This window comes from Plectrocnemia conspersa, unplaced genomic scaffold (assembly GCF_051122295.1).
Source record: "Plectrocnemia conspersa isolate PC_06_02 unplaced genomic scaffold, ASM5112229v1 ptg000011l, whole genome shotgun sequence".
NCBI lineage: Eukaryota > Metazoa > Arthropoda > Insecta > Trichoptera > Polycentropodidae > Plectrocnemia > Plectrocnemia conspersa.
In genome coordinates, this window is record NW_028277175.1 from 14,531,064 (window position 1) to 14,553,451 (window position 22,388).

The window sequence follows — 22,388 nt, forward strand, 5'->3', positions numbered from 1 at the left end:
GAGAGATAAATAATTAATATAACTATTTGTCAAAAATAAACCTAAAAATAGATATAATCAAGTATAACAACAAAATCCTAGCAAAAGCCTCATTACATAAAATATACTATATACATCATTACTATATCCTTCTTTATATAATACTGACAAATATGTGTACTAATTTTTTTCTGGATTTAAAGATCCATTATTATAAAATAAAAACCAAACACGCGTATTTTAGTATGTATGTCATTTAATATGTTTGATTGAAGATAAAAAGATGTAAATTGAAATGTCATCTACACACATTCGAGGAATAAAAAATAATTTAAAGTATACGTCCTATTTGGATATAAATAATATAACAACAAATAAAACAGCAATTTTAAATGGCTCGTATTTTTCGGATCAGAATCTATATTAAAAGGTAAGAATATAAGCGGCCAGAATGGATATTAGACGGTCAGAATTTTTATTTATAAGTTGGAATTTATATTAAATGCTTAAAATTTAAATTGGACTGATGGTAGGAATTATTTCGACAAATGGTCAGAATCATTTTTTCCAGTTGGCAACAGTGTTATCGTATATAACTATATTTGCGTTAACACAGTCAATTCGAGAGCTATTCAATTAATCATTATTCATAATTGAGAAAGAGATGGGAACTTTGGATTAACGCCCCTAATCTAAAGCACACGATACGGATATACGTTCGATATTCTCATCATTACTCCTGTTTATATTTTGAACAAATTTATATTAATTAAAATCGTTACTATATTTTTTATATTTATCAATCAGTCTCGAGTATAGTGATCTGCCATTATCATGTCAGCAGTTCATTTTAATTATCATTATAAAGGTATTTTTGGATTAATTTGTTCAGTTGGGTTCGCAAAATTGTCATATGTGAAAACAACAAGCCTAGCGCTCTGTCTTTATTCCCGCTTCGTTCGTCGCTCTAAATACCTTCGCGTTCTACATACAATTAAATACAGAGTTAATCATGGAGTGTTCACTGTTCTGACTAACGCTCGCTCACATTTAACCTGCAACAGTTCAGATACGAGCAAGATATTTTATAATATATCTATAAAATAAATAATTTATTGCCCATTTATATTTATAAATTTTAATTCTGATAGTCCTATTTTTTTTTTATTCTGACTGTACACTATTTTTTTCTAAGCTAAGCTTGTGATATTTAGCCTAACCTTGAATAATATATTTATGAGCAAGCTGTTAATAAAATTCTGACCGATATTTTATTTTTATTCTGATCCAAAATTGATTCAAATTCTGACTATTTAATTTGTTGCCATTTTCAATTACATAAATTTAATCAGCGTAAATCTGTTCCATGTCTATTTTTAGTTACAAAGCTTTTCAAATTATACACTTTTCAATAAAGGTCCTAAAATTTAACCTTGAGGAACACTAAGGATTCATGCTATAATTAAAATTAAAATGTTGTGCATATGGATATAAAAAAATAACATGTTTTTTTTATTTTCATATGCAACTTGACGAGATATTTTTTCAATCATAAGATAAGAAACATGCCACATTCCGCAATATGTGCCTAGAACACGTTTTGATTTAATTTAAAACGAGACATGTTTGACTTTGTACGTATCGAGCTCTGAAGGAAATTACTCAGTCGACTCAATTAATAATAATATCCTGCATATTCATTCATCTTAGTACGAGCAACGAGCGACCATTCCAGGTGAATAAAACAAAAACACTACGTAAGAAGATTCCCAAGTATTTAAAAGCACCGTTTGTGAAGTAGGCAGCTTATATAATGTTTCATACGAATCCATTTCACATAATTAAGTATGTTGTCGACAACTTCTGATATAAAATCTAATAGTTAAAGGTTGTCAACGCATTAAAGTTAGCAAGTGCTTATATTTCCTACAAAAGTATGTTAATACTATTTTTTATATTAATTTTCTTATTTTTTATTACAAATCTGACCAGCAGCACCAACCCACATATATTTTTCCAGATTTTCATAGCTATCGCCAAAAACATCCTTGTGTTGCAAGCTCGTTAAGGAACTGGATGGCTCGCTTCTCGAGCGCTGACTTCCTGGCCGCAACGGGTAAGAATAAGGAATACAATCGCAATTCTCTGGGGCGCTCTAATGCCTGCACTACACCGAACCGAAGTTACAACTGAAGTCGGCCGAGACCTACGACTTCGAGTAAGCGATCACACTGTCGCAAATTTCACTGCCGTCCGGACGGCGGCCGTGAATGACGTCCGTACGGCGGCTTCTGTCACGTACATAAGGATATTCGAAACGATTTTTTTAACAAAATCAAGTACCACAAATTATTTAATTTTATATGAAAAAAAATATAATAACGATATCTATTAGAAGAATAAACTATCAAAAATATAATTAATCCCTTTTGGTGCCCTAAAATATTCAAAGATGTCAGTAAGAGTCTGTTGAAATCCCCGATAAGCATGTGGAATTATAACCACGTGACCACGATGCAGCGCTCGACGTGCGTGTTAACCATAGGACGCCTACGCGCATACTGAAATTGAACCGAGTTACTCGTTCTATCTCAGTTTGCGAAGCATCATATCATTATCTCTCTCACTGTCGTCACTAAACACGCGAGAGTATCTCACCGTTCGCGCTGAAAAGAACAGCTCCGACTTCGGTTTCTTTGACTTCGGTCCGTTTGCCGACAATGTTCGGAAGCGCTCGAAGCTGGCTGGTTCGAAGTCGACTGAATTACTACTCCCACTTTTCGGACAACTTCCGAGAGATTTTAGAGCGGGCAGAACCGAACTCGACCGAAGTAACCCACTATATTCTCCGTCCTTGGCCAACCTTGACCAACTTCCAGAGAGTGTAGTTCAAGCATAAAGCTCGCAAATGAAAGTAACCTATCATTGACTGGTTGTAGACACTAATAAAAATGCTTCATTGAGTAGAATGCAATAAATCAAAGATAAAAATACGGATACGACCCGGAAATATATTTTTTTTAATTCTCTCCAACAAGGAGTACCTCGCTCTACTCGGATTCCAGAGAATGATGTCGTTAATAAAGAGCAAAAATATCAAAGGGATTAGATCCCTGTGGTACTCCAGAATGAGCAAAATACTTTAATAAACTATATTCTAATAATAGAAAAATAGTCTTTAAACAGTTTACAAAAAAATAATTGTAATCTAATACAATTAGTGAGAAATTTGGTACTAAACGTCATTTAAACACATTTATTGAACGAAACGCGGAAGTTTAACTTGTTCCATCTATAAATAAGTACTAAAAACATTAATAACGGTATTTTTATGGGTCGTCATTGCTCCGCTGTTGATGAACGAATCAAAACCCAACATTGAATATATTATTACTATGAGCTTTCACAGAAAGAAACTTGAAAGTTGAACAATAAAATATCATACAAAGTGTTTGCGAAACGCCAACTTATTCTTTAAAATTAAAACATTAAATATTGGGTTTATTATTCATATACGACTATTTGCATATAGCGGTTGTTATGAGCAATTTGGCCTCAGTCGCTCGTTATAACTGAGTTCAACTTTAATTGTGAAATTTAACGCACGATTGACAACCTGTTGAATCAGGCGCTCGTATGTTAGTTTATTAGAGCGAATTTAATTGTATATACGACATACTTTGGTACTTATGTTTATAACACACTATACTACTCACTTTGCGTTTAGAATAAATCATTTCGTTCTGATTGAATACGTCTTTTAATGTACAAAAAAAGTATAACAAATAAGATTTGTTTCATTGGCTGAATCAATATATATGACAAATTGGTAGCGAACAATATTACATGAATTGATCAAATTGTTACACGTAAATCTCAAAGCTTAATATGTTTAAATACCACTGATCTATGCCAACATTCGTTCTCAATTGGAATAGAATATGTATATTATATTCAAAATTGCATTCATTGCTAGTTCCATTAAGGAAAAACGTTTGGTCAATATTGATTTAGGTCAGTGATATTTAATTCGTCAATTCTGGGTGCTGTGCTGTTTAAAGCAATTTTATTAATTCGCTTATGGCCGGTAAGCTTTGTATGTATGTATGTCTATAATATACATGGGTCAAACGGTAAGCTGAGTTGTCATAACAACTGACATATCATATACCGCAACCTTTCTTCGGATGACCTTTACAATTATGTTGAAAATACCTTTGACCCTCAACATAGAACTTTTAATATATGTTATAATAAATTAATTGTCTATCGATATAATGGCATATACAATGTTGTGGGGTATTAAATTAAAGTTATAAACGTTCACAAAGGAAAGATCTGCATAAAATCGAAAAAAACGTCATTAAAATACAATAATAACGCACATACAAGAATCTTGTTATTAAGTATAAATATCTAACTATATAATTTAAGAATTCTCAAAATCATAGTTACTATTCCCAAAAACAAAAAAAAAAACAAAAGTGCTTTTTTACAATACTGCGCAATTTACAAAAAAATAAGCTAAGAAATATATACTAATTATCATGCTATCTTCAATTCTCATCATAAAATTAAAATTCAATTGCATTACCACTACATAGTTGGCAGCTCTAATATGCTGCTGAAGAGGTGGGAAATTAAAAGCAACCAGAATAAAACAGTCAATTATATTTACGAAACGTAGATAGTTCCAAAGTGAACAGAGCAGTAACGTAAAATGAAAATCGAGCGAATAACTGGGCTTACACCAGGACTCCCAAGCTTGTGTTTTATTTTTGTAAACTAAATAAATTAAAATAAGATTTTATTAGTATACATTTGAGCAAAAATGAGCTTTTTAGTAAGCTTTCACGAATTATAAGCGTACAATAACCAAGAATTTTGGAAGGCTTGGAACGCTTGTAGGTCAAAATATGTTTTACCTGGGAACAAATAACGAACGAACTCGAGTACAAAAGCTAGTATAGATATAAGGACGACTATTTGGTTCATCGTGTGTATACCTGTGTGTGTACGTAGTGATCGATGCACCCGAAAGAATATGTGCATCTTAACGAGCGACCATTAAACGAAACCTGTTTTTTGAAGCGCATAACTCGAACGCTGCAAAATCACAGCGTTATGCTCTCTGTGCCGTTTGGTTATTGCCCCTCGTAAAAATAGACATCAGAATTATTTGCATCCGTGATATCGTTCATAGAAACTACTCGAATTAATTATCGATCGCGAGACGGCAGGGCTTTGTTGTGTGCATTGTTCTTCTGCTCGACACCTCGCGGAAAGATATCCGGCCGCCGCTTGTCAAACGTTTTCGTCGTAGTGCGCCCTCTGCCTCATTCTGTCGACCAGATGCTGCCAAGTGGCGTTCGGCGCGGCCGCCAAATCGTAAACATGTGTGCGCGGGTCAATTTGTGACGAGAATAGATCGGCACTCGACGCGGGGAGCGCTCTGAATGACAGCAGCGATGAATACGCGATTTTTTAACGTAATAGACACAAAAGTAGTGGAGATACGAGTGATTCTCAAATTGTTCATACTCTATAATAATGAACATTGCCTGATCTGAAGTTTTAGACCATTTATAAAGAAACTTTGTTGATTCTAACGTTGCATAGCGTGACTGCTAGAATTATAAATTCTTCATAATTCAATTAGCCAAATACAAGAAAGAGGATAACAGGTAGTTTTTACCAGAAAAGTCTCTCCAAATATTGTCGTTTTTAAACAACATTTAACGGGACTAATTTACTGTGAGAAAATATTTATTGCAAATACGTGTTAAAAGCATAATAAATCAAATTGTCTACGGCTTGCAAATGCGTTTGTTATGCTAACGTATGTGACGATTTGAGATCCGGACGGATTAGGTAAATGCATTTGTGACAACAAATGCTATCATATTGGAAAATGATGACAAGCTATTGAAATTCGCTATCCGGGATTATAAGCAGTGGTGTAGTGGGGCCAGGGCGTTGCCCTGGAACTTCTTTTTCACTTTAATTGCAAAGGAATTTACTTTTCAAGTACACTTAAAAAATATTTTGATAGCAAATAATATATCGTGAGCGGACGGATATTACGAGAATGCAAAAAATATTCATATAGCACAAAAATACTGACAAACTGACAACGGTATTTTGATGACAAATGCATTTTTGCTGGTAAAGAAATGTAATTATTTCCTTCTATATACATAGAGATCGTAAAATTCATGTGCAGAGCAAAGCAATAAAACATATCTTAAATCGGCATTTTTCCGTCTATTCTGATTTTAAACCGCAGATGAACGAAATTTAATATTTAAATTAATTTCTCATGCAAGAAGCAAGGCTGTGTTGCGTGAAAATCACGCGGCAAAAAATGACCCGTCGATTAAGTGTTAAATGAATTCTGTTTCAGATTTCAGTCTAATGTTGTTAAATGACATAAACATTAATAAGCAATTAACGAATTGCATTTTTTTCAAATAAGGATGAATAAAAACGTCAACAGAATACAATAGAATGTTTTTTCATTAAAATAAATAAAATAAGTGACTGAAATGTTATTAATAACGAATCTGCGTCAATATCATAACTAAAAAAATCTTAAATGAATCTTCTAAGCAAAATTTTCAAACCCCTTATTCCTGGTCGATTGTTTGGACGGCAGATATGCGGCAAGAAAATAAAGAAAAAATATCATAATTATTAGTGAAAATGGAAAAATTGTTTGTATATCGTGTGACCAAATAAAAAAGTACAAGAACGTATTATTACAAGGGAATGGAGTGTAATTTTAGTGTATTTAAATGAAAATTCGAGGGCTTCACACATAAAAACATTATGAATAAAAATTATCGATCATATGAAATTAAATACACATTTTAGTGCAGATTTTTTTTAAAAAAAAGCTTAACAACAACCCATTGATAAAATAATAGATACTTTGAATAACGCGGAAATCGAATCAACTAATAAAATTTTCAGAACTACATATTATATTGCTAAAAACAAGAAGATAATAATGGAAGTTGTATTCCACCAAATTTAAATTCACTAAAAGTATTTAAAAACTGTGTCACGTAGTTCTGCAGAGTCGTGTGAATTTAATTATAACATACTCGATCCAGTTTACTTATTAAACATATTGAAAACTTAATGTTTATTATGTAAAAAAAACAAAAAAGGACACATCAAAAAAACACAGACACGCATTTGCAAAATCCAAGACGTTGAAGAAGATGCTGTATGGAAGTTTTTTGTGAAATATAAAACACCATAATTTTAGCAAGTAAGAATAATTAATAAATAATATTTGATTTTTTGTTTTGTTTTCATAAACAATTACCAATATGAGGACATATATTTTTAAATAAAAAAGATGGGGAAGGGTGTTAAAAATAAAATACTGCCCTGAATTTTTTTTATTAGCACTACAACAACCGATATTACTATGGATTTCTGATATGAGAGTATCGGTCAAAATATATTCAAACCGAATGTTGGTCAATAGGAGGACGCAAAAACAATTATCACTTCTCAGAAGTCAAAAATTCACGTCAAAAGCAATAAAATCGTGTCGGCGCCGTCGCAGTGGGAACGCTCGGTAACGAGCGTTCAAACGCACCCAAATAGCACGTCCCCAATTTACCGTGTTATTGGGGGGTCTACTGTACTTAAATGTCAAAATAATTCAATAAGTACTATGTGTATAGTTTTTCATAGTCAATTTTATAAATGTAATGTAAATTTATTTATATTTGTATTATTTCAAGGCAATGAATTTTATCAAAATGTTATTAGACGATATCAAAAAATGTGGAAGAACTAATGAAAATCAATCAATATTTAATTTTATATGTATATATATAATGAGTTATTTTGTATAGCTAAAAGTACTGTGAAATTGTAATTATAACATCAATAATTATAACGTACATGGATTGACAAGTCATCACAAACAATCATTCATCATACATATAATCAAGCTACTGACCTAAATATGAATTTTATAATGTTTCAGTGGTGTTCGTTCGAAAGTGTCGGTCACTTTAAATAATAGCATAATTATTGTATGAATCAAATAAAGTTTTTTTAGTATCTTATCGCCGTCATAAATAGCACATCGCATGCAAGTTCCTGACCGGAGAAAACTTGCTTACCCAAAAAGGCCTCGGAACTTTTACCGTTGCCGAATAAACCTGACCTAGCTGTAGGGCCCCCTCGACCCTCCCCCGGACTCATAATAACCCACTTTCGCGCGCAAACTTAACTTTCTTTGCGGCGAATTCGCAGATAAGTGCCAGGAATTTCGAAAAGAGAATGCGTATAAATAAACCGACAACAAATTGTATAAATTACAGTAATAATTGAAAACTTTGCAAAATGACTCGACAAAATATAAAACACTAACACAAGGTAGCTAATAAGTCAATCATCGATCTCGTATTTAATTAAAATGTCAGTATGTATCACATATGATGAAATTTGATTTGTGTTGGAATTCGAACATGGTACCTTCTATATATCAATCGGAGATCTTAATTACGCTATATAACCTCATATAATAATTATTTAGATAACACGTACATACCGTTTAGTAATTAAAACAAAAGCATAATAACAACTGATAACAGCATGACCTTATTTACTTAGTAATGATAAGTAATATTCATTTTATACACAAACATATAAAATAGCAGTTAAAAGCATACACAATTATACTGTAAATCAGCGTTTCCCAAACTATCGGTCGCGACTCAGCGGAGCGGAGAAAAAGGCCGGGTCGCCTAAAAAGCTCTCGAAAATTTCGTTTTTTCACAAAGCTCTGAAACATGAATGAGTTACGTAAAGCTTTTGAGCGGTATCGCCGTACATGTACGGTGATGGATCTTTTGCGGTACCCCAGATAGTTACATATTTACATACATAACTGAAAAAATAATAAATAGAAACATTATATTTGAATAATAAAATTTTAAATTTGAATGATTTCTATAGAAATAAATGAACATAACAAAAAATATTTTATATTAATTTTATAAAAATATTTTATAAAAGGCACAAAAGTCATATAATATATAAATATATAAATTAACTAAATTTAATAATAGAAAAGTGTTAAAAAGGTAGTAAAATAAAACAACGCAAACATTTACTATAAATGCATTATAAAATAATAATAAATAAATAACAACAGAAATAATTATAGTAAAATACGTAAAATTAACTCACTCCCAGGTGTATACTAAAAAATTAACAAATGTGTATAAATTAAATTAGGACTATCAATAAGCGATTAAATTATTATATAGCACCAAATTGTGTTCGTTGTGATCCCGTCAGATGAATGGGAAATTGATTTAATGATATGTTATAATTTAATGATATTTAGATGTTATCGACAATCTGGATAATGAATGATTCCTTAATATTATTAAACGAAGACTCCAGGACAATATGTCAGAAAAAATAACTGGCAAATTTTTGTGGCGTATCATTTTTCATATATATATGTTTTTATAATATTTTTTTAAACTAAAAAAAATACATTTCATCAGAAACAATTTACGATATATTTATGAAAGCATGACTTCTAGGCTTAAATATTTTCATTCATCTGCTAGAAATCTGAGCAAAGTTGCTTCAAAAAAAATATTTGAATACATAATGGGGTATCATTAGAACTAACTTTTCTAATTTAGATAGTTCGGAATTGAATACTGAAATAATTAATAAAGAGAATACCGATGATGATTCATTAATATGACGTTAAAAATTTAAGAATTAAACAAACAACAAATAAACCACCAAACTATTTCTTCGATAAAAATTAATGAATGTAGTCGACAAAATGAATTTAAGATTTTTCAACCAACTGTAAATTCAACTAACCAAATATTTGCTCACAATTTAGCCAACATCAACGGAAAGCGAGCGAGTATTCTCAACGGCAAGAATATTCACTACGAAAATATAAATAAGACTATGATTCGTTCTTGCCTTGGTCTTTATAAGTACTTATTTTGACCATCAAAAATAAAATATGTGTCCTTATATTAATAAAATAATTTTACAATCGCTGTCCATATATTCAACTCAACTCTTTTTTACACGATAGATTCATTCCAACAAAAACCGTGTAAAATAAAAAAAATTGAAGATGTTTTGTTCTAAATATAGCTGGAACGGCCGTATAAGAGCAAATAGATTGTGCAAAAATGTCTTCGTTTTTATTGTGGACAGTGTAATTTTAAAATGGTGTAAAAAAAAGAGTTGGTTGTATGTGTATATATAATTTAAATTACTTTTTTTGAGTTCTAAAAAATAAATGAACATAACAAAAAATATGCCAAAAAATATTTATGTAAATGTGCTTTTTAGAGATACAAAGAAATATAAAGAATTATTTAAAATAATATCAAACAAAAGTTTCGATTTTCGAGAATTTCCAGGACTTATTTGCCGAAACTACAAAATCACCAATACATTTGCTACACATACGCAATTTTATACACCTACAGTGGTACCTCGGTTTTCGTCGATAATCCGTCCGAAAACAATCGTTGAAATTCGAATCCGACGAAAACCGAGGCAATTATTTGTATGAATGTATTAACATTACGAGGCATCTAATTGTAGTGACCACGCAAGCGCGTGGGTCGCGTACGCAGACGAAATCCGAGACAACCGACGAAAACCGAGACAAAATTTTCGCGGAATAAATCGACGATAACTGAGGTACCACTGCGTTCTTTTTACAAAAGCGCATCAAATGTTTTGTAAAATAAAAAAAATATGATGGCACACTCCTAAAAGAGATGTGTACTAAAAACCCACACAATTGTTCCAGGCTCATGTAGCTATCGCCGAAAAAATCTCTGAGTTTAACAAGCTCAAATATTTTTGGTACAATAAATTAATTCTTTCACAGATTCATGAAACATTTTTTCTCATCCGGAATTAATTTTCGATAATGAAAAAAAGCGAACATTTAAAGAGAATTTAGGGCAAAAACATGTTAAATGATATAATTGACTATGATAGCAATTTCATAACATGTTCTTCACTTGCTGTTTAGGTGTTTTCTAATCGTTTTCGAACAATGCGTGCGTTTATTTAAATATAGCACATAAAATACAATCTAGTGGTTATAATAACTAATTTTCTATAAAATTTCTAGCTTTGGGGTCTTTATATTTATTTATATATAATCCTTTTTGAACGAACCAGTGGCGTAGCTATGGAGGGGCGGAAGGGCGGGCCGCCCCGGCGGCACTTACTTGGGGACGGCATATTCGCGATGGTTCTTAACCCTGAATAAACTAAAATATATGTAAATCTACGAATACCAAGAGCTTAACAATAATCAATTTATTATTTTAAGAAATGCTGATTTTATGACCCTGCAAAAATTGTATGGGAGGGGGGGCGGAAATTTTAAGGATTGCCCCGGGCGGCACATACCCAAGCTACGCCACTGAAACGAGCAAACGTGAAGTATTGAACAATAATCTTACCTTAGTTACAGATAATCCATAACTCCGTCACGTGTGGCGCACGAACTTGGATAACAATAAAATTCAACAAACACAAAAAAATATCACTAAAACCATAAAAACATCGCAAAAACGTGCGTGTTTTAGAGGCACTGCTCACTCGACTCGATTATTTATTATCAATTTAAAAACACTATCGCAATGCTTGATAGCACCCACCCGTTCACTTTTGAGAAGCACCGACAGGCGTTGTCTATGCGCCAACTGTCCGACGATCGCAACTGACCTGCAATAAAACAAAAAATATTATAATTAATAGTACAATACAAATAACAATAATCGCAACAATGGCATCCTTGGCCTTGGGACACTGAAAGGTAACAATGGATTGCGTTCACAATGAGTGCTTAGTACTTTTTGCCGCACAGGTAACAACGAATGTGCAGGTAGGTGCAAAAAAATATCGACACAAATGAAATTTATGACTTTTGGACACCAGTGGCTGTCGGGTTGCATTGTGACGGTGACAAAGGGGTGGCGCACGCACAATGGTGCAGAATTGCGCAAGTTTTAGGGTGGCAAAAAAACGACGTTCCCCTCGAACGAGTCCGGCACTGGAATGCAGTTACGTAATGGATTACGACGCAAGCGAAAATATACTAAGGAATGGCTGTCAAGAAAAAATCTGGATATAATAAAAAAAAGTTAAAAGACGCGATATTAACTTTCCAGTGTGGTATTTATTATCCGAAATACATTTATTTCATGGAAATAAGATTAGATATTCTATGTCGCCTGTGAAGATAAGATAAGTGCAACTAGGAATTCTCTAATGAGACTGGATTAACCACCATTATTTATTTAAAAACACTGACCACAATACCACCCAGTTACGAATTACAATAACAATCAAGTTTTAGTGAAAATATCCAAAAAAATGCGCTGATCAAAGTCATCGTTAAAACTTATACACTCAATTAGTGTTTCTCATTTCTCGAGAAATGAAAAATTGAGATATTTAGGTAAATGTATTTATATAATTACAGTATATATTTTTTGAATAAGGAAAATATTTTTACTGATTTGATTTACAACAACTTGGGTCAATATGTATGCATATAAATTATGTTACAGTTATTACATTATTTATTTATTTAAAAAAAATAATAATAATTCTGACTAATTTATTCAATGCATGAATTTTTTTATAGTTATCTCAAAACGCAAATTATGGTACTGGTCGATTTTATACCGGCCACCACTGCCCTTGCACACATATAATGAAGCAAGTTAACGCATGCGCAAAAGTCGCATTAACCCGACGGGTCATTTATTCATTGCGTGCTGTGTGAAAACAGCTGTTTTACGAAAACTTTGCGCACAAAATTATAACAAAAACATATGATAGTTTTTGAATGAAAAAAACAAAAGATTATCTAATGTTTTAACTTGTAACGGTATATATGTTATAATTAAATGTCGTTTTTAATCTGTGGGTCGCATAAGACCAAAATTAAAATCAAACAATTTATTTATTTCTGGTTTTGAGGATTAGTTGACGAAATGCATTGATTTTGTTTGGTATTTGTTCATTATCACGTCGCCGCGCCACCTTAAATTTGAGAGTCGCGAAACGTTCATTTGCTGCTCATACCTAAACGAATATAATAACTGTAATTTGTTTAGGTAGAGTTTGTGTTTGAACAGCAAATAAACGTTTCACAACTGTTATATTTGAGCGTGGCGCCGTGATAATGTAGCAAAATTGTATTTAAATAAAATAATTAATAAGTTAATTTTTCGGTACTTTTATTTAAAAAAATTTATTCCTTTGTTTACACATATTTATTTATATACAATTATGAATGTCAATTTTTAACAGGTTAGGTGCAAACGAGCAGTAACGAGTGAGCGTTGGTCATAACAGTGAACACTCCATGAACACAACAACACAGGTTCTTGCACGAATTGTACGGCTTCTGTTTCGGAACGAGGCAGTTTGAACACGTTTATTTCCAATTAAAATACAATTGTATAAAAATAAATAAAATATATAAACAAATAAATACTTAAGAATAAATCCCCCCCCCCCCCCCGATAACAGGAAAGTACCGAAAAATTAACTTTTTATTTTTGTTTAAATTTATTTAAATTTAAATACCCATTTTTTGTTTTAGAACGCGCAACTTATAAAACCGGTGAGATAACAGTTACCTTAGATTACAAGTGTTTCCACTACAATTATTCCGGAAATAGATTTTATAACAAAAACGATTACTATAACATTATAAGCGTTGATTCAAGTACTAGATATTAAAATAGCAAATTTACCGTAAGCGCGTTTTGAAAAACAGGTTCTAAAATTTGAAACTAAACAAACATTTTAGATTAAATAATGGCTACTTATGTTTAGTAATTAATATATGTTGCTTTAATCGCTAAAATTATATTTATACTTTAAATAAAAATCATGAAGTCTACAATTTAAAATTGCTATTGTAAATTAAAATATACATAAATACACATAACGTTAAAATTGTTGTTTATAACTGATGACCTGCAATCGGATTTATGTACCCCCGCCACTTCTACTAGCTGCGCAAAAAATATATTTAAATTAAAAAACAATGTACTACATCAATAATATTGTTCTTGAAAATCCATGAACGATACCGATTGCTGTTTATAAATCTGATTATAGCTGATAACCTGTAATCGGATTCCTGTTCCCCTACTAGCGGCGATAAACATATGTATATTTAATAATGAAGAATATAAGCAAATGTTCTAAAATGTTTTTTTAATACGATAATAATTATTATTTATTAGACATTACATTATAGACACAGAAAGTAAATTTGGTGACATATATATTATTAATTATAAATTATTGTGTGCTATACAATTTATAATCAATAAATGTCACTGCAGCTGGGGCCAGTTTTTTTAATATTAGCGTACTGTTATAAATAAAAATTCGAGTGGCGCTGCCGGGGCTCGAGCCCGCCACCCCAGAGTTACTAGCCTGAGACTTTACGGACGACGCTATTCAATAAGTCATTTACATCATGAATGCGTTAAATGTGTTTTTGTCATAACTGTGTTTTAATACTTGGCAGGAACGTCATTTTACGTAATTCGGTAAAAGTTGACCAGTCAGTGGTCATTTTTTAATATTATATTTCGATTAAATTAGGATTCATAGTATTTTATTAAATGACATGCATTTTTCTGAGCAAATTCAAAAGCGATAAAATAGTGCCGTCGCAATTTGAACATCCATTAAGATTTTTTATAGTCGAAGTATATCTAAGCCGAATTTTTACCAATAGAAAACAATTATCCCTTCTCAGAAAGCAAAAATCCACGTCAAAAGCAATAAAATCGTGACGTCGCCATCGCAGTAGCACCTGCCAGATATATATTTTCACTAGTAAAAAATTATATCTACAGGTTAAAATGTATTTCGATATAATTACACTGAAATGACATATTTAAAAAAAATTTAACAGGATAATTCAAGATGTTTTTTTTTAGATTTTCTTTGAAGGATAACTCGAGAATTCGGGTTTAGAATCAGGGACGTAATTTCAACTTTTTACAGGACGATTTTTTAATATTTCGATTTTATTACATGACATGCAATTTTGCTGGAGCATCCTGACTAAAAACTAGCATCCGCCGGATAAAACTAGAAATGTACGAAAGTCACGATCGACTACTGCCAAAGGTCAGATTCGACCATTTAATTTAACATTATTTTAAATATTTAATGTTTTTTTTTAATTGTTCGGACACTAAAGTTGAATCAACCTTTATATATGATATCCTTCAGAATGATCGATGTATCGCAAAAATATATCGTACAATTGAAGGACTACCTTTGGACTGCAATGGTAAAACCATTTTGCGTATGACATACATACATGCCTATGGACTTAAAAAGATTATACTATAAACACCTAAAACAGAAACTGATAAAATATTTTTAGTCCCTGCAGCTATGTACCTGACCGGTTCAAAATCAAAGGTCAGAGTATAATGAGATATATGCCACATTTATTTTAAGAGGGGAGGATCTGCGATCATCTACGATCATTCATAATAGATTTTTTCTAGGGGGACAGAGGGGGGTCACGTGTCGGGGTCGCGCCGCACGTGGACCCAAGTGAAGTTTCGTTAGCGAGTCACCATCTACCGAGGCATGACGGGACGGAAATCGCTTAACTGTAACCGCGGGCCAGAGGGGGGCGACGCGGTGAGGGGGGCGCTCGGCCTCCGACGACTGTCTCTATCCTCCTCTCTACTTCCCTCTCGTTCACTCGTACCGAAGGAGAGCGAGACGGCCGCGAAACAATTTCCGATGCGAGCGCTCCGTTCGACGATCCGAGGCGCGCCGAAGAGAATTATTGCCCGCGTCGAAAATCGCAAGCAAAAGTAACGGAATGTGGTGACGAATGTGTTTCGTTGGAGTCGTGTCAGCATTTTTAGGTTGTAACATATGTAATTGGAATTACACCCACGCAACATACGCAATTAATTTTATATTATTTATAGTTGTATAGTTAAACGTGGTTTTGATTTGGTTGACATTGTAAACATTAGATTGCGCTGAACGTGGAGACGAAAACATATTATTCTTTACAAAATGGACAAATCTACACAAAATCTTGACATTTTTTTACTGATTATTTTGTTTTCTCTTATTTTAACTTTCACCTATTTATTTATTTACATCCGCATTTAGCATAATATGTAATTCTATGCCATGAAATATTCCTTGCTATTAGAACAGATACAAAAAATAAATGGTCAGAATTTGATTTAACAGCCTGGTCATAGTTATGTTATTGGAGCTCAGAATAAATATCAATTGGTTAGAATAAAAATAGCCCACGGTCAGAATAAAAATATAAGACGATCATGTGAATTAAAATAACATTTATAAATATAAATGGGCATAAATATAAATAGTTATGTTATTGGAGCTCAGAATAAATATCAATTGGTTAGAATAAAAATATCCCACGGTCAGAATAAAAATATAAGACGATCATGTGAATTAAAATAACATTTATAAATATAAATGGGCATAATATCTTATAAAATATTTCGCCTACACTTTAACTGTTAATTAGTTGCGAGCAGTCGTTGGTGAGAACAGTGAACACCCCATGAATAACTCTCAACGAATCTGTTTAATTTGTGGAGACCACACATATAGTACCAAAAATAATTGTTCATCAATAATGATAAACTAGACAATAGCGCGATCACACAAAGACTCTCGTTACAACTAGATTTAAAGGATTCCTCCATAAATAACACGCAAGGATTCTCCGGTGCGTTGAATGAATATTTCTTTGTTACGAAACGGTCACGGGAAACAATATATCACCGGAAGACAAAAAGCACCGTAAGGGCACGAATTCCCGTTACGCAATTCACCTCGGAGATATCTATCAAGCAAATGTCACTTTCTAAAAGCGTATACTTATTTCGTTGTTCTAAGAAGCAAGTGCAACGATTGGCTGGATGATCGTTGCAGGATTGTGATTGGTCAGCAAGCATTGCATAAAGCTGGCCACCAGACTGGCAGACGCCCGCCTGCGGACAACGTACATGACGCTCATAACGCTCATACGAGCACAGTTGCAGAGAGGGATCAACCTCCGCTATACTGTCGCTAACACGCCACCTACAAGACTTCTGAGGGTCTTCTATCGACAATATCTCTGCGCTAGCTTCTCCACCACTGTTCGGAGAAAACATCTCGCCCATCAGTCGCAATATGCAATATAATCTAATAACATTCTCACTAGTTTCCACCTGCGTCTTACTGGCTGCGAAACCACACCACTTAAGGTAACCAAACCTTACAAATTGTACCTAGGGCGCGAAGGTATCCAGAGCGACAAACGAAGCGGGAATAACGATATAGCGGCGACAGAGAGCACGCTTGGCTTGTGTTGACATCTGACAATGTCCCGAGTCCAACCAAACAAGCCATAAAAAACCTTAATAATGATCATGTATTATTATGCTGAGCATATGTCAACAAAAAAAATGACCTTGAGATTAAAAAACAGATCATATAATATAAATACTCAATGAAAAAATGATTCTGACCATCTGTCAAAATATTTTTTTCCGTTTAATGTAAATTCTGACCATCGAATATTCATTTTGGCCGCTTATATTCTGACCCATGTAATATAAATTCCATATTCCATTAAATGGCCACAACGGTATTAAAATTCTGATACGAAAAATTCGGTGATTATTGCACAAACAACAAAAATTCTGACCACAAATAATCAATATACACATAAATGTATATGACTTTAATTTAAAAATGTCATGTTATAAAAATATTTTACACTTACATTTTTTATAATAACAATTACAAATTTTTACTCGAAAATGGAGCAGAATATTAAGTAGTGTATATAACCTATATTCAGAATTTTCGTTTGCACTATAATTCGATCACCATTTTTAAAAAGCCAAGCGGGACACTTGAGTACTAGTAGATTTTTTTATGTAATTAAACATTTGTACAAAGCATCACACATTATTTTCCTATAATTGGCAAATTGTAGATTTTATACAAGAACACGCTCGTGCGTTGCGGGTCTCGCACAATCCGTTCGAAATCAAAAGCACTTTCGTATTTGATTTTAGCGAAAACATATCTACAGATATATTGGAAAGCTTTCTAATTGGAATTAATTTAATATATGGTTCATAAATATTACATATTCTTATTTGTATTTATAAATAACTACAAATTCTTGCTACGCGGCTATAAATTTCATTTTTTCGACCTCGTGGTAAAAATAAAAAGTAAAGTTTATGTAATTACACTATATAAAAATAATTTTGCCACAAAAATAAGACAAGTCGATTTATATACAAATTAATGCTGTACCATTATTATCATCAATATTACGTTTGCATTTTTGATTTGACGAAATACTAAAAAATCACTTTTTTATTTCATGGCATTGAGGTCCAGCAATGTACAACAAGATTTTGCTTCATTTTTAATCTACAAAAATGTTTTATGAATGATTATAATAAACTAATAATAAATGTGTAATAATCTCCAGCGTCACACGTATATGCTAAAAAACTAATTACGTGAAAGAAACCTTAGAGCGAAAAACTAATGATAAAAATTGTTCTGCAAAAGTGATATTTAGTATGTCAGTTATATTTGTTTAAAAAGTAAAAAAAAATTGCAAATAAACATTACTGTGAAATTTCGTATTAACTTTTAAGATTTATGCTTAGTAATTATTATTATGTTTTTCTATCATTGAGCAATAAAGAGAAACGTTGCGGATTACGTTTCAAGGTTACTATAGATACATCTGACTTGCTTGAATTTTTGAAGTTGCTTAACAAACACTAGCTTGTACAATATAGAGTACATTAAAGGGATTTCACATAGTATTGATATTATATCACTTCAAAAATTATATTATTTGCGAGCACTTGAACTCAAATTATTCTAACACATATACACAAGTGCTTCATAAGTATAGTAATAATTACCTAATAAAGATCGAGCACACAACACAAAATAAGTACAGACACAAAAAACTGGCGAAATGGCCGCAGCACACACTCGTTGCGTTTATCGCAAAGGCGCGGGGGGGCGCCGCGTCCCACAGTCTCAGAACCGCCGCGCCGCGTTACGACAGAAACAACTCGAGTTTTATTGTAACAAAACACGTCGGCAAAAAACACAACCGAAACTATTCGTCGAATTCATTAGCTCACAAAACACAACTGATTATCCAAAGGCACACGACGCTCGGGCGTCGATTGTAAATTAAAAATTAACAAAACTGAAGAACGCAGATCCACGCGACCGCCTCGCCCGATGTTCGGGCGATAAGTGACGATCGGGCACTGCCGATGTTGCCAGCGCTGAGAGCGCAGGTACCTCTCGGCTGCGGCGAACGGCCTCTGGCAACACTCGGCCGGAAGCCGACGACAAGTGCGTCCGACGTCGAAGTGAAAGCAGAAAATATGAAAGTGAATCGGAGGAGAGTATTATGGCGCCGATTGCGACACGCCTAAACACAATAATTGCATCCCGAATCTTTTTATTATAACGCGCATATATTACGCTGAAGGTTTATCTAAAATATATAATAAAACATATTGATAATCAGCCGTGGAACTACAACAAACCACCATTTTTAAATGTAAATATAGGGGTGAGTCAAATAAAATATACAGACTACAAATCGACAATAAATTGTTAAAGTGACATACGCTCCATATAACGATTCCGAGAATTTGATGCCTATCGCAAACTTTGGCGATGTGCAAATTAAATCTCCATCCATACTAAAATTTCATTCCCAAGTCCTCAGCGTAAATATTACTGGTTAATACACTATACGCGAATTACCTAAGCTTTAAGGGAAAATCCGCAAGATATAAGAATTATAAGCTTTTTGATCGATAAGACGGAAAATTTGCATTTGTACAATGCTCTGAAGTACATCAGCATATAATAAATATTCATAGTTATAAATTACATCATATCTGTCATTATCAGACTGAATGTTTTCATATGTAGAATATATCATTCTTATAAGAAAAAAATAAGGGAAAAAAGCAGTTTATAGCTAAACTTCAATTTTCGCACTGTGCGACCAATTACTTATCGATACTTTTTTCTTGGAAGAGCACCAAATGTTGCTTGGCCAAATCTGTTTTTAGTCAAAACGTACTTGATGATGCTACTTTATAAAATGTGAGTACCTCTCAACAAATATTATATATTATAATACCATTCGTTCAATAAATGCGGATGTAAAAAGATTACACAGAGCTTATATTTTTTTAATCATCTGTTCAATTAGATACATATTTTTGCGTTATTTATAAGTTTGAATGAGGTTCAATTAGGAGCTTAAAAATTAATTCTGAGCTCCAATACTTATAATATACAAATATAAAAGCTCAGAGATATAATCATTGTCAGTAAGCTATAATTGACTAACAACAAAGTATTCATCCGCCTCAATCCAAGGTCTCTACTCTTATGTTTCTCGAATACGGTAACTTCCCTATTAATAAATTTATGACGATATTCTAAAAAAACTTTTCAGTTAAAATAATCCTTATATTTTTAAATATAAGGATTATTATAACTGATGAAAATATCCCAGTCTAAGTGCAGCGTTAAACATGTATGCAATAAACCATATAAATTGTTTAAGCTTTACCTTACAGTTCCAATACTCGAATTAGTTTGTCACTAACATTATCCAACTGCTCTCTAGTCTAATCTAATTCCTGATTACCATTTGGGTTTCCGGCAGAAGTATGTCATATTTAAAAACAATACATACTGTATCGCTGCATTTATTAAAATCTCACAAGCGTTTCATAATATACATTACATTAAATGGTTTTTGAGAAAAATAAAATGTAAGCAAATATTTTTAAGCGGTTTACATGTTTACAACCACTGCAATTTTGAAAACTAGTAGTAGTTTTAATCCGCTGAATTCACCGCTGCATGCAGAGCAGGTAGTAAGAAAAGGGACAGGGATTTCGGATTAAAGCACCAAAATTATTGTTGAGCAATATTTACTTTTATGACCGACTCTAGGAATTACGATTAGCAAAAAAATTGTCATTTCAGTTGAATGAAACAAAAGGCAGTGTTTTCATGAACGCGCTATACGCAAAATATTTTTATGGTTTCATGTTATGTCGAAATTTTTTCATGACATTTTCTTATGTATTGCAAAATACGAAGAGAAAATACTATGTGATGTAAAGGGAGACCGGATTATTGCGCACACGAAAATTCTGTAAATATTTTTCATATACAAAAATATGGTATCCAGATAACTGAACACATTATAAGAGAACACACGACAGTTTAATACATCCACAAAAAAGTTTGAAATGTTATGAATGAAATAAATTATAAAGCATTCATTTGGATCATTTATTGTTATCTTGTTATTGTACAACTTACCAATTTTTCTTCAATTGGTTCACTCTCAAACCGATTGATTAAGAAGGCGAATTTATTTTATTGGCAATAAAATTAATCGCGGTCGAACCATGCATAAGGCCCATTACTAATGAAATAAAATAATGACTACATATATTATCATTTCTTTACCACAAACCTCTCATGTTAATATTTGTATATAAAAAAATTCAATATTATTTCTGAGAGTAAGATATATTTAAATTTAGTTACATAAATTTATCAGTTTATCATGAAATAACGAATATATGATAATTTTTACAAAACCTCTGATATTATTATCTATACGAGTATATTTAAAAAATAATGATTCAATATTTTTTTCTGAGAGTCACAAACATCTCAATTACTTAGTCACGTAAATAAATGAGTTTAGCAATTGATCGTGATATAATAAAAAAAACTTAAATTATGAAAGGTTAAAAGACTTCATGATAGTTAAATGATCCAAATGAATGCATTATTTAATAATTTATTTGATTCATACCATTTCAAACTTTTTTGCCGATTGTGTTCAATAGTCTATGAGTCTATGTCATATACTCACTTATGTCATGAACCCACTGACAATTGATCACAATCACTGTGTTCATCTGTCGTGCGTTCAATAGTCATATGTTCTCTTGTCATGTGTTCAGTTGTCATAGAACCCAAACATATATACTGTAATAATATAGATATTGTATATTTCTTACATTGTATTTTCGGGATATTTAGATCTTTTTTGAAAAAAATGGAAAATATCGAGAAAGAACTTTCACAAGAAAATAGCATCAGATACCTGGGTATGCACATGTGACTGGGTAAGCATGTGAGAAAAAAGAAAGCATATGAATTAATAAAAATCCGTCAAACATGTTTTAGATCAGCGGTTGCCAACCTTTCGGACCTCA

General features: G+C 32.4%; 1 protein-coding gene and 1 long non-coding RNA gene across 4 annotated transcripts in view; one reads left to right on the plus strand and one right to left on the minus strand.

Annotated features, from left to right (window-relative positions):
* LOC148229611 (uncharacterized) overlaps positions 1-22,388 on the minus strand; it is a 160,673-nt gene that overhangs the window by 85,155 nt on the left and 53,130 nt on the right. The window contains exons 1-2 of one of the 3 annotated variants that reach the window (XM_088198604.1): positions 19,023-19,370; positions 11,484-11,748 (exon numbers count right to left, since the gene is read on the minus strand). The exons of 1 other annotated variant lie outside the window; for it this stretch is intronic. The gene's annotated coding sequence lies outside the window, so the exon portion shown is untranslated. Of the gene's footprint in view, positions 1-11,483; positions 11,749-19,022; positions 19,371-22,388 lie in introns of those variants that run through there. One more of the 3 variants, XM_088198605.1, reaches the window with a different exon arrangement.
* LOC148229613 (uncharacterized) lies at positions 14,650-19,370 on the plus strand. Its single transcript, XR_015811488.1, has 2 exons — positions 14,650-16,303; positions 16,437-19,370. It is a non-coding gene; the product is annotated as an uncharacterized LOC148229613 (long non-coding RNA).